The 13,279-nt window shown below is 34.8% G+C and overlaps 1 protein-coding gene across 1 annotated transcript in view; it reads right to left on the bottom strand.

Annotated features, from left to right (window-relative positions):
• RNGTT (RNA guanylyltransferase and 5'-phosphatase) overlaps positions 1-13,279 on the bottom strand; it is a 219,081-nt gene that overhangs the window by 77,564 nt on the left and 128,238 nt on the right. The window lies entirely within an intron of this gene.

Below are 13,279 nucleotides of genomic sequence, written 5' to 3'. Positions count from 1 at the left end.
ACTTTAGAGATCATCTTTCCAATGTTCTCATTTTTCAGATGCAAAAAGTAAGAGGTGGAAGAGCTGCATGATATAGGTAAGGTCAGAATCTAATTAATGCAAATCCCCGAAGTCAGAACATATGGCACTTCAGAGAATGAAGAATATTCTTCAGTTTTCCTCAGAGGAGATCCACAAAGTTGCATGTATCAGGACGAAAGTCCCTGATAAGGAAAACCACTGTAGTCTACTCTTCAGAGCCAGTGGCCAAGCAGAAAGTCTAGAAATTGGCCTCCCATGAAACGTCAGCTTGACCTTGTCAAAGTTAAGATAGGGGACGATACCTAGCCAACTTAAGTATAGGTTCTGGTACCAGGTTCGAAACACTATATTATTAGAAAATTTAGCAACTAAACTTCAAAACTGAATGACGAGCTTTGATATTTTTCTTTTCTAATATATATTTGGATTGACTATATAAAAAGAAAATAGCCAAAGCCCACAGATGGGGGGGAAAAAAGAGAATTACCTCAACAGACTAAAGTTTGGCTAAGTGATACCCAAAGTGATGGGTGATTATAATTCACTTAAGAGTAAAGTTAGCAAATTAAAAGGACTTTTAATTTGAAATGTTTATGATATTCTTACAAGAAGTAAAGACAAGCGTAATTGGTAACCTGCCAAATTCAAAATTTTAGAGTACAACATATTTCTCAATACAGAAAGATCAGTGGAACAAAATAACTATTCTGGACAGATGTTAGAATATATAAAAATGTGGTACAAAATACAAATTGCATCATACCAGTTCTGAAAACAAGCTGAATATTAAAAAAAAAAAACAAAAAAAAAAAACTAAACTTGAATCCAAAGGTGAATTTTCAATTCTCATTACTTTGGGGCATTATTTAACCAAAGTCATTACTTCCAATTCCTTGCTAAGCTTTTTCCAACAACCTTCTTTGCTGATTCATCTTCTCCCAGCCTCTAAAAATGCTGACAGGCCCCAAAGCTCAATCCTTCATCCTCTTTATCCACATCTATTCCTTTGGCTATATCATCCAGTCTCATAGTTTTAAATTCCATCCATACACTGACAGTGTCCAAAATAAATCTCCAAAATTCTAAATTCATTATATTCATCAGCTACTTGACATATGAAGATGGTTAACTATTACAATATCAAACTCAACATACTCAAAACTGAACTTTCAATCTTTCTTCCTAAACCCACTCTTCCACATTCTCCTCCATTCTCAGATGATGGCAACTTCATCCTACTGCTCAGGCAAAAATCCTCGACTCCCTGACTCCTCTCTCTTTCTCGCACACCTGTCAGCTCTATGTATCAGTTATGGTTTAACCTGGGGATCAGAACCTTCCAGTGATACGGCATCAGGAATTTATTATAAGGATCAGACCTTATACCACTGTAGGAGAAGCTAAGGAGTACAGATCACAAAGGATATGACTGGAGGAGCAGAGAAAAGTCACTAACCAGGGACCATTCAGGGGCACCTGTGAAGAAGTTTGTGGAAACCTGTTGCCTCTATGTTTGATGGTGGCCTGAAAACAGTGATGGCAGGGCAGAGTTGGGAAGAAAAGAATGTACCACAAGCTCCTAAAACAGTTACTAGCAAAGAGAAGGTGCTTAATATTTATTTGTTTATCAAATGAATCAACCTAAGTTCTGGAAGGAGAGAAGAAATGAGGCAACGGTAACATCTGAATAAATAATGGCAAGAAATATTCAGAACTGATGAAAAACAATGTAACGTATTTTCCAGAAGCCAAGTAAATTTCAGTTAGAAAAACAAAGATCCATACCTAGACTCATCACAGTGAATCTAGACTACACTAAACACAATGATTGGCTCTTAAAAGTAAAACAGAGGGCTTCCCTGGTGGCACAGTGGTTGAGAGTCCGCCTGCCGATGCAGGGGACACGGGTTCGTGCCCCGGTCCGGGAAGATCCCACATGCCGCGGAGCAGCTGGGCCCGTGAGCCATGGCTGCTGAGCCTGCACGTCCGGAGCCTCTGCTCCTCAATGGAAGAGGCCACAACAGTGAGAGGCCCGCGCACCATAAAAAAAAAAAAAAAAAAAAAAAAAAAAACAGTAAAACAGAAAGAAAAAAAGGTTATCTTCAAAGGAGACAATTGTACTGACAGCTGACTTCTCAACAGTAACACTGAAAGTCAGAGGACACTGGAATGAAATCATCGATATGCTAAAGGAAAATAACTGTTTACTTCAAATTCAATGTCCAATGAATAGGGTAAACTAAAGACTGCCATAAAAACAATGGAAATTAGCTACTAGCAGAGTCTAAAAGAAATGTTAAAGAATACAACTACTGACAGAAGTTTAATAATTCCACATAAAAGGTATGAGATAATAGAGGGGATGCATAACAAAAGAAGTTGTAAATAAATAAGAAAAGTAATCAAATATTGGCTGTACATAATAAAAACAATAATGTATTATGAGCTTTAATAAAAAGGAAAAAAGTCAGTAATTACACATAAGTTGGAAAGAAGTGAGTAGAATAAAAGTACATTATTTGGAAAGGTAAAAATGTCAACTTTAGACTTACTGAGTTAAATACACATGCTAAAATTTCTAGAGTAAAATTTCTAGAACACAACTTCAAACTGAGTAGGAAAAAAATGAGAAAAAAACTATCAAAATAAAAGAAGGCAAGAAAGAAGAAGAAAATAAATACAGAAAAGGTAGGACAAATAACACAAAATAAGATGGTGAAAATTTTTCATATTTTTGATTAATTTAAGTAAGTATAAAACACAAAATGCTCCATTTAAAAGATAAAATATAACCAAAGATAATAAATACAGCTAAATGCTGTTTATAAGAGATAAATCTAAAATATAAGGAAAGAGAATAAAGTTAAAGGGTAAAACAATATATACAAGGTGTATTTGTTTCCTAGGGCTTCCATAAGAAAGTACCACAAACTGGGTGGCTTAAAACAACAATTTATTGTCTCGCAGTTCTGGAGGCTAGAAGTCTGAAATCAAGATGGTGACAGAGGGGGCTTCCCTGGTGGCGCAATGGTTAAGAATCTGCCTGCCAATGCAGGGGACATGGGTTCAAGCCCTGGTCCGGGAAGATCCCACATGCCGCAGAACAACTAAGCCTGTGCACCACAACTACTGAGCCTGCGCCCTAGAGCCCCTGAGCCGCAACTACTGAGCCCGCATGTTGCAACTACTGAAGCCCGCGAGCCTGGAGCCCATGCTCTGCGACAAGAGAAGCCACCACAATGAGAAGGCGGTGCACTGAAATGAAGAGCAGCCCCCGCTCATCACAACTAGAGAAAGCCCATGCACAGCAATGAAGACCCAACACAGCCAAAAATTTTTTTAAAATTTAAAAAGATGTTGACAGAGCCATACGCCCTCTGAAATCCACGGGAGAGAAATCCTTTCTTGCCTCTTCCTAGCTTCTGGTGGTTTGCTGACAATCCTTGGCATTCCATGGCTTGCAGCTGCAGCATTTCAATCTCTGCCTCCCTCATCACATGGCCTTCTCTCTTCATGCATCTCTATGTCTCTTCCCCTCTAATTATATCTCTCTAATGACGCTAGTCATATTGGATTAAGGGCCCACCCTATTCTAGTATGACCTCATCTTCACTTATACCTTGATTGCATCTACAAAGATCCTATTTCCAAACAGAATCACACTCACAGGTACAGAGCATGCAACATACCTTTTTGAGGGACACATTTCAACCCACTACAGCAGGCAAGCACTAACCAAAAAGAGAGAAGTGGGAAGAAAAAAGCTAACAGAGTTCTAGTAATGTCTACTAACATCAATGTACTACGTGAGAACAAGGGTAGTAAGGTAAGATCAGTTAGAGGTTATTTCGGTAGTCCAGGTAACACAATGCTTGTTTGAATTAAGATCATGACTAGGGAACAAAAGAAAGTCAACATATTTAAGCAATATCTAGGAAGTAAAAACTAACAGGACTTCACTGGATAACCAGGTAAGGTAGACAAAGATGATTTATAGGTTTCTGGCTTGTAAAACTGATTAGAATATGTTATTAATCTCTATCTTCTAGCCAGTTACTTTCTAAAGCACAGATAATATCAATTCTTTTTATTGGTCACTAACTCTCCATGGTTAGTCCTAATTCTCTACTCTGCTTTTCTTGGTCTATCACAATCTGGTCCTAGCCTACTTTATTCAAGTGTTCACTTCCATAAACTCTAATGATTCGATAAACATTTCATGTAATTTCATGACTTTTTTCAGACTATATATCTTGAATGCCATGCCTATGTATTTACAAAGTTCTACTCAAATGAACCTTCTTCTATAGAACCTTCATTGTACTATTATTGACAATTAAAATATTTTATATGTAATATAAGATTGTCTGGGCTTCTATAGTACTTTACTCACACTGAGAGTACAGCATCTGTCACACTGATATTTATCTACATCTGTCCCTCCAGTCAAGCTACTCATACCTTCAGGATAGGGCTTACCCATCTTTTTATTCCCAGCACCTCACAATGTGGTTTGCACACAGATGGTTTTCAAGGAATGGTTACTGAATAGTGATCATTAATCAGTTTTAACTAGCACTGCTACTTACTATGCCGAAAGTCCAAAAGTAAATGGAAGACAAAGAGGATAGTGATTTCCTTTTCATTTTTATAAATTAGATTCTGAAAAAGATGAATAAAGGTCGTTGTTTCTTAGTAATGAATTCATGTAATTTACAGTTAATGTATTCTAAACTCCCTTGAGACTATGTAATACGGTCTATACTTTCTACTATAAATCCATATTTAAATGCTGAAGCAATTTTAAAATCTAAATAATACATAGTCCAGCTCTAGTTATGAAAGTTAAAACATTACTCAGAAGAGGTAAATTTGATGATACTTGAGGAACTCGTGTCACTGTATAATGGTCAGGAAAAATACTTTTGATACTAACATGTTAATTTACTACAATTTAGATCATCAATTCTCAAACAGTTAAATAAAAACAAAATGTACTTTCTTAAAAAGCTGCATAATCTAGACTTCCTCTGATGACTGAAAACATGCGTATGAAACCTGCAATGACTTCTGTTTATCAGCATGAACATGAACTATCTCTGAGCTGCAGATATAGAAAACTTCTAGTTGATAGAGGTTTCTAATTACAAGGTGGTAATGTACTATAAATACAATTGCTAAATCAGCACCTGAACAATGCTGGTATGTATATGTGCATTTAGAAAATCTAAAGCTTAAGCTGTTATTACACAATGAAATACGTTTCCTACATATAATTGAGTATAATTTTTTGAAAACAAAGGTCATATATAACAGGTACCAATATAATAAAAGTAAGATACTGAAAACAACCACTAGCAACACCGCTTCATGAAGCTTTGCAAAAATCATGGATCATAATTGTTCTTACTATCCCATTATTCAACACTTGGAAGTCCAGTTTGCTAAGATAGTTTTCTGATGTACACAAAGAACAAAATGAGCTCCTTTCATACCCTTCCCCCATATCCTTTCCCTTGAGATTCAAAGCTTAATATGAGTTCCATTTTCCAGAGATAAAAGGACTGCATTAACAATGATGTGCCCTAGCTTTCTTCTTTTTACAATAAATTACCATATTTATATTTTGAAGCTGTCATATGCTAGAGGATATTAAATATCCTCTTGTCATAATTAACTCTTTAAACCAAATTAAATGGCTTGGTTCAAAACAGACTGTGAGAGTTACAAGAATATAATTCTATCACTAGTTATAATTATTTTAATAATCAGAGCTATTTAATTTATTCCACAATTTCATTAAACAGAGAAATGCACAGTGGCTAAAAAGCTCAAATTTTTCCTCATTTTACCCATAATATATAAACAAGATTTGAACTTGGGATGTTCAGCAATAAATTTATAGTAACTTCATCAATACTCCAGGCCAAATCCTAATACCGCAAGCTGTAACAAGTTGCTAATTTTTAAAATTCCATCCATAATTATATCAAATATAAGCCACTGGACTAGAACATAAGCATTTCATTTTACTAAGGCTTAGTAATATTTTTGTTATAAACACAATTGTTTCTGCAGTAGACTAATATAATGGCATGGAGAGTGACTCTCCTTTATGATACGATACAAACTCAAGAAGGTCTATAGTAAAATACTATGTTCACAGGCTGCTTGGATTAGTTTGAATCACATTCTCTCCGATGTGATTCGAAGTAGGAACTACACTAGTATTTAATCTATACAATATTCCCCAGGGATATCTCCCAGGTAACAAGCTCCTCATAACGTAAAAGCTAACTTAGAACAATTGCAATTAAGTAAAACATACATTAAATTAGAACAAATGACACAAGCAAAAGGTTCTCGTTGTAATGAATAATTTGAAATGAATAAATAGTTAAATGCCAAAGAACCAAATGACAAAACAAAGGTAATACCAATTTCTCTTCAGTAAATTAACAAGTGAAAGAAAAGTATTTTGACTCCAGTGACGTTACAAGCACAAGTTTGTAAACCACATGTTCCTTTTCTCCTAGGTGCTTTGACTATATTTATTTTTGGTAGATGGCCTGAGAACGATTTTCTGTAGGAAGCAGGGAAGACAAAATCAAAGGTTAAGAAGAATTACTAATACCTCATAGACAGCTGGGCAGAGGAACTGAACAGCCAGCCACAGCTTCTCCTTCCCTCACCCGGCCCACTTGGAAATACAGCATAATCAAGAACTTGATACACTAACCATTCAAAGGACTGAAACCCAAGGAAGCATTTGTCTTAAAAAATGTTTGCATGATGAGAATATGTTCAAATAGGATAAACAAAGCAGGTACCATGGCCATTTGCTAAAAAATAAAAGTAGCCATTGTTGTACCCCTCCGACCAGCTAGCTATATGCCAAATAGCTCAGTTACTAAAAGTACTATGTAATAATATTGGTTATATTAGTGCTCTTAACTCTAATTAATTTCATTTATTTAAAATAATTCTTTTAATAAACTGTAAATAAAAGAGTTAAGCATTTCATTCCAAAATAGAACACAGGGGGAAAAAAGAAAATGGCTCTGTTCAGCAGAGAAATAAGACTCTTTTTCCCCCCTATAGTTTATTAGCTATATTCTTGCTGACTTAATACTTTCTTACGCAAGAACATTTTTTTCAGCAGTCTGAATATTTTACCACTATAATTTCTTTCTTAAAAATAATAACACTTGGGGCTTCCCTGGTGGCGCAGTGGTTGGGAGTCCGTCTGCCGATGCAGAGGACGCGGGTTCGTGTCCCGGTCCGGGAAGATCCCACATGCCGCGGAGCGGCTGGGCCCGTGAGCCATGCCGGCTGAGCCTGCGCGTCCGGAGCCTGTGCTCCGCAACGGGAGAGGCCACAACAGTCGGAGGCCCGCGTACCGCAAAAAAAATAAATAAATAATAACACTTGTTCAAGTAAGCATTAGAATCAGATTATTGTTTTCTTTAAATAAATCTGAGCAGAAGGAAAAAAAAAAAACACTTTAGTCAGCAGAGTTAAGAGGACTTGTTCATACATTTTCAAGTAGAATCATGTAGTTGATTTCACTTACTTCATCGTGCTACTTACTAAGCTAGCATTTCTCAACTTCAAATGCCCAGACCTGAGTTGGTTAAGATGCATCTTATATTTAATCCTACAAAACCTCATAAAGCAATACTATTTTTGCATTTTAGGCCAGTAGCTTGTAATTGAAAAGTCTATAAGGGCAGAACCCATATTTACTTTGTTCACTCCTGCAATTGAATATAGAATATGAATAAATCTTCACAACAAATCTATGAGCTAATCACTATTACTGTAGACATTTTACAGATGAGGAAGCTTAAAAAGATTAAGTAACAACAGCAAGGAAGTAGTGGAGCTAGGATTTGGTTCTGTGCAGTCCTGGCCAAAAATCCATGTTCTTAACCACTATACATATTGTCAACATTATTTTAAGACATTTGTTACCAAAAAATTCTATACATAAAAATTTTGTGATTTCTGTTATTTCTTGCTCTCCAGGTGTTCAACAATTTATAATTAATTACACAAATAAATTGAAGATATATGCATTTTAAAAGGGAAAAATTAACAGGGATTGGAATCAAACAGGAAATGATTCACAAACAAAAGTGAAATTTATACAGTTCAACAAACAACAGAACTGTAGGATCGGCAAAAAGGCAATGTGGACTTTTAAATCTACCTTACTGAAAACTACAAAAATAACAGCAATATATAATTACTATATATATTAATATATATTTTACATATATTAGATCATTTAAACCTCACAAAAGTCTTACAAGGCCAATTCCTATTTTACCAATGAGGAATCTGAGGCACAGAAACAAGGGCTGTGCTCAAGGTCACACAGGTAACAAGAAGATTTAAACCCAGGCAGCCTGGCTCTAGAATCTGGGCTCTAAACTATGCTATACAAATAATAAGTTTATACAGCTCCCTATAAGTCACTGACATCGTACTCAAGAGTTTACACTCTCCAGAATACAGACAACCTTTGTAATCCTAGCTTTTCACAAAGACCACAATTTTTGGTTGGAGATCAGTTAATATAAACCCACAATAATTTTAAAGCAATGTATAGCTTTCAGTTGAAAATCTGAATTGTATGTCTGTAAAGCTCAACACAATGTAAACTGCTAAGATATACACAAGTTATTTTAGGCCATGATAAATCATCATTAAGTTAATATACCTTGAATTTTCAGAAATGGTACTATAAGGAGGGAAAAGAGCAAAGTTTAGATTTTAAATGCCATCAACAGGACAGCTAATAGATTTTTCTATTTGCATTAAATTTTAATCTAACAAGAATCTATACTATAACCACTTTATTACAGCAGCTAAGGGAGATTCAAAACCATACTCTGAAAGCCTAAGACATCATAAAAAAAACTCATTGCAGACATTTTCAAAGATTGGTATTTACATTATACCTTTCAAGACATTCCACTCCATACTAAGCTTTGTAGAAATATTAGGAACACAATCAAGAAAAGAAATTAATTTGCCTCATGGTTTTCTTTTTCTTTTCTTTTTTTTAACATCTTTATTGGAGTATAATTGCTTTACAATGGTGTGTTAGTTTCTGCTTTATAATAAAGTGAATCAGTTATACATATACATATATCCCCATATCTCCTCCCTCTTGCGTCTCCCTCCCTCCCACCCTCCATATCTCACCGCTCTAGGTGGTCACAAAGCACCGAGCTGATCTCCCTGTGCTTTGCGGCTGCTTCCCACTAGCTACCTATTTTACATTTGGTAGTGTATATATGTCCATGCCCCTCTCTCATTTTGTCCCAGCTTACCCTTCTGCCTCCCCATGTCCTCAAGTCCGTTCTCTAGTAGGTCTGCGCCTTTACTGCCGTCTTGCCCCAGGTTCTTCATGACCTTTTTTTTTTAGATTTCATATATATGTGTTAGCATAAGGTATTAGTTTTTCTCTTTCTGACTTACTTCACTCTGTATGACAGACTCTAGGTCCATCCACCTCACTACAAATAACTCAATTTTGTTGCTTTTTATGACTGAGTAATATTCCACTGTATATATGCGCCACATCTTCTTTATCCATTCATATGTTGATGGACACTGAGGTTGCTTCCATGTCCTGGCTATTGTAAATAGAGCCGCAGTGAACATTGTGGTACATGACTCTTTTTGAATTATGGTTCTCTCAGGGTATATGCCCAGTAGTGGGATTGCTGGGTCATATGATAGTTCTATTTTTAGTTTTTTAAGGAACCTCCATACTGTTCTCCATAGTGGCTGTATCAATTTACATTCCCACCAACAGTGCAAGAGGGTTCCCTCTTCTCCACATCCTCTCCAGCATTTATTGTTTCTAGATTTTTTGATGATGGCCATTCTGACTGGTGTGAGATGATATCTCATTGTAGTCTTGATTTGCATTTCTCTAATGATTAATGATGTTGAGCATTCCTTCATGTGTTTGTTGGTAATCTGTATATCTTCGTTGGAGAAACGTCTATTTAGGTCTTCTGCCCATTTTTGGATTGGGTTGTTTTTTTGATATTGAGCTGCATGAGCTGCGTGTAAATTTTGGAGATTAATCCTTTGTCAGTTGCTTCATTTGCAAATATTTTCTCCCATTCTGAGGGTTGTCTTTCCGTCTTGTTTATGGTTTTCTTTGCTGTGCAAAAGCTTTTAAGTTTCATTAGGTCCCATTTGTTGATTTTTGTTATTTCCATTTCACTAGGAGGTGGGTCAAAAAGGATCTTGCTCTGATTTATGTCATAGACTGTTCTGGCTATGTTTTCCTCTAAGAGTTTAATAGTGTCTGGTCTTACATTTAGGTGTTTAATCCACTTTGAGTTTATTTTTGTGTATGGTGTTAGGGAGTGTTCTAATTTCATTCTTTTACATGTAGCTGTCTGTTTCCCAGCACCACTTATTGAAGAGACTGTCTTTTCTCCACTGTATATTCTTGCCTCCTTTACCAAAGATAAGGTGACCATATGTGTGTGGGTTTATCTCTGGGCTTCCTACCCTGTTCCATTGATCTATATTTCTGTTTTTGTGCCAGTACCATACTGTCTTGATTACTGTAGCTTCGTAGTATAGTCTGAAGTCTGGGAGCCTGATTCCTCCAGTTCCGTTTTTCTTTCTCAAGATTGCTTTGGTTATTCGGGGTCTTTTGTGTTTCCATACAAATTGTGAACTTTTTTGTTCTAGTTCTGTGAAAAATGCCATTGGTAGTTTGATAGGGATTGTGATGAATCTGTAGATTGTTTTGGGTAGTAGAGTCAGTTTCACAATGTTGATTCTTCCAATCCAAGAACATGGTATATCTCTCCATCTGTTTGTATCCTCTTTAATTTCTTTCATCAGTGTCTTATAATTTTCTGCATACAGGTCTTTTGTCTCCTTAGGTAGGTTTATTCCTAGATATTTTATTCTTTTTGTTGCAATGGTAAATGGGAGTGTTTTCTTAATTTCTCTTTCAGATTTTTCATCATTAGTGTATAGGAATGCAAGAGATTTCTGTGCATTAATTTTGTATCCTGCTACTTTACCAAATTCATTGATTAGCTCTAGTAGTTTTCTGGTAGCATCTTTAGGATTCTCTATGTATAGTATCATGTCTCATGGTATTTTAGTATCTTAGCCCCACTTCTAATCACATGCTACAATTCTTATGATTCAGAGACATAGCTACTCTCCTTTCAAACTATTACAGGCATACTTCTCATAATGCTCTCTAACATACTGCATCTAACATAAGTATTAGATATAAACTCATTTATTTCGTGAAAACTGCTATAATACATAACATTCTCTCCATGAAAAAAAGCATATTACTCCAGCTAACTGAATAATATGTATTTTATGTCATAATTATCATTTTATATTTCATATTAAATACCCCATTTTTGAAAACTGACACCCATGTTACATAAATAAATCAGGTACCTACACCAATGTAACTTGCATATTGCTATCCAAAAAAAATCACCTTAAATGCTGGCATTGTGGTGTGTTTTAAAGAGGACTAGAATCAAGAATAATTCATTTTTTAAATAAAAAGACATTCAAATAGGTAAAATTTTAAAATATATATATATATTTTTAAACATACTAAGAATAAAAGCAAATGACAAACTACTAAACTGAATTACACTCTGCTATATTTAATTGCAATAGACAAATGGAAGGAAAAAATTAATAATATCATTTCTAACACAGAAAAATGGACATGCTACATTTAGCCTCATGTAGCTTTTAAGTGTTGCTAAGAATTACAATCTGTAAAAAGCAAAACAAAATCACCTTTCAAAACTCAATGAAACAATCAACAGAAACACACAAGGGTTTATACTCCTTAACTAAATATTATAAATAAAGCATTTAGACAAAATAAAAGATTTAGTAATGAGGCAATTTAACAAATTTTAGTTCACCTTTGAAGCCTTATTTCCAAAGAACCATATTCACCCGTGACTTTTAAGAATAAAAAAAAGAAGAAGAAGATGCAGGCGGCACCATCTGAATTAATCCCTCAGCTGCCACTGTTTAGAAGAGTGGTGGTCTTCTCTAAGCCACTTCCAGAAAAACATATAAGCCTACACTCAGCTTCCATGACTTTTGATGTGGAGGTTCCAAAGTGAACCAGCAACCCAGAATATCTGTATACCCAACACTTTGTCAGGAAGAATAATCTTGAGCTTACTACTTAGCAATATTTATCCAAAGATATTTTATATATATGGGGGGAGGGGGAATGTGTTTGGGGGCAGTTTCAAGAAAATACTGATTAATAATATTTAGTTATTCATATTATTAGTAGTTAATAGTGTTATAATAATATAATATTGATAATATTGGTTAATAAAAAATTAATTGATATTAATGTTAATACCAATGCATAGCTAAGATTAAATTAGAGAAATAACATTTTTGGATAAGTATTGATAAGCAGGAAACTAAAGATTATTCTTCCTGACAAAGTATCTGGCATACAGATATTCTAGATTGCCAATATTATTTCTCTTATCTAATCTTTTATATTATTCTATAGAATATACATATTCTATCCAATCCTACAGTCAAAAGTTATCTATCTATCCTTGGATTAAACCAGGCCAATAGACAGTGAAATACCTAAACAACACTATTTGGGGCCCCAGATAATTGTTCTGGCTAAACTGTACTTTGCTATTAAGTCACAAACTCTTATTTAAGGATGTAAAATACTAACTACTCTATTTTTTGAAAACTGATACCCATATGACTTAATAAAATTCTTTTTTTAGTTAGGATTCACCACACTACACAGTACCTTTATTTGAAAATATACAGTCTCTTAAGAGACTTAATCTTCTGGAATCTGGATTCATATAACTCATCGTATATCCTTCATTCCATTAGCTACAAAAAAATAAACCTGTGGTTTATCTTTGGCAAGTAAAAAGAATTTTATGGCATGCATTGGTACACTTTTAACCTCTCTGCCAGCGTTATCTTATTTACTTTCTCTTTATGATTTTCTTGATTAAACATTTCTTGTTTTGTTGTTATGTATTTACTTATATGAGATGCCATAAAAAATTGTGGAACAAGGTAAAATTAAACAAGGCTTTGGAAAAACAATGAAAATATTCATGCTAAAGCATTTTTTACTCTAAAATAGCAATCAATGAAGTCAAAAATGAAGATTAACCAATAAATGAAAAAATTAACACAATGAACATAATGAAAAATTGTA

The sequence above is a fragment of the Phocoena phocoena genome, chromosome 12 (genome assembly GCF_963924675.1).
Source record: "Phocoena phocoena chromosome 12, mPhoPho1.1, whole genome shotgun sequence".
Classification (NCBI taxonomy): Eukaryota; Metazoa; Chordata; class Mammalia; order Artiodactyla; family Phocoenidae; genus Phocoena; species Phocoena phocoena.
This window is presented reverse-complemented; position numbering and strand designations above follow the sequence as displayed.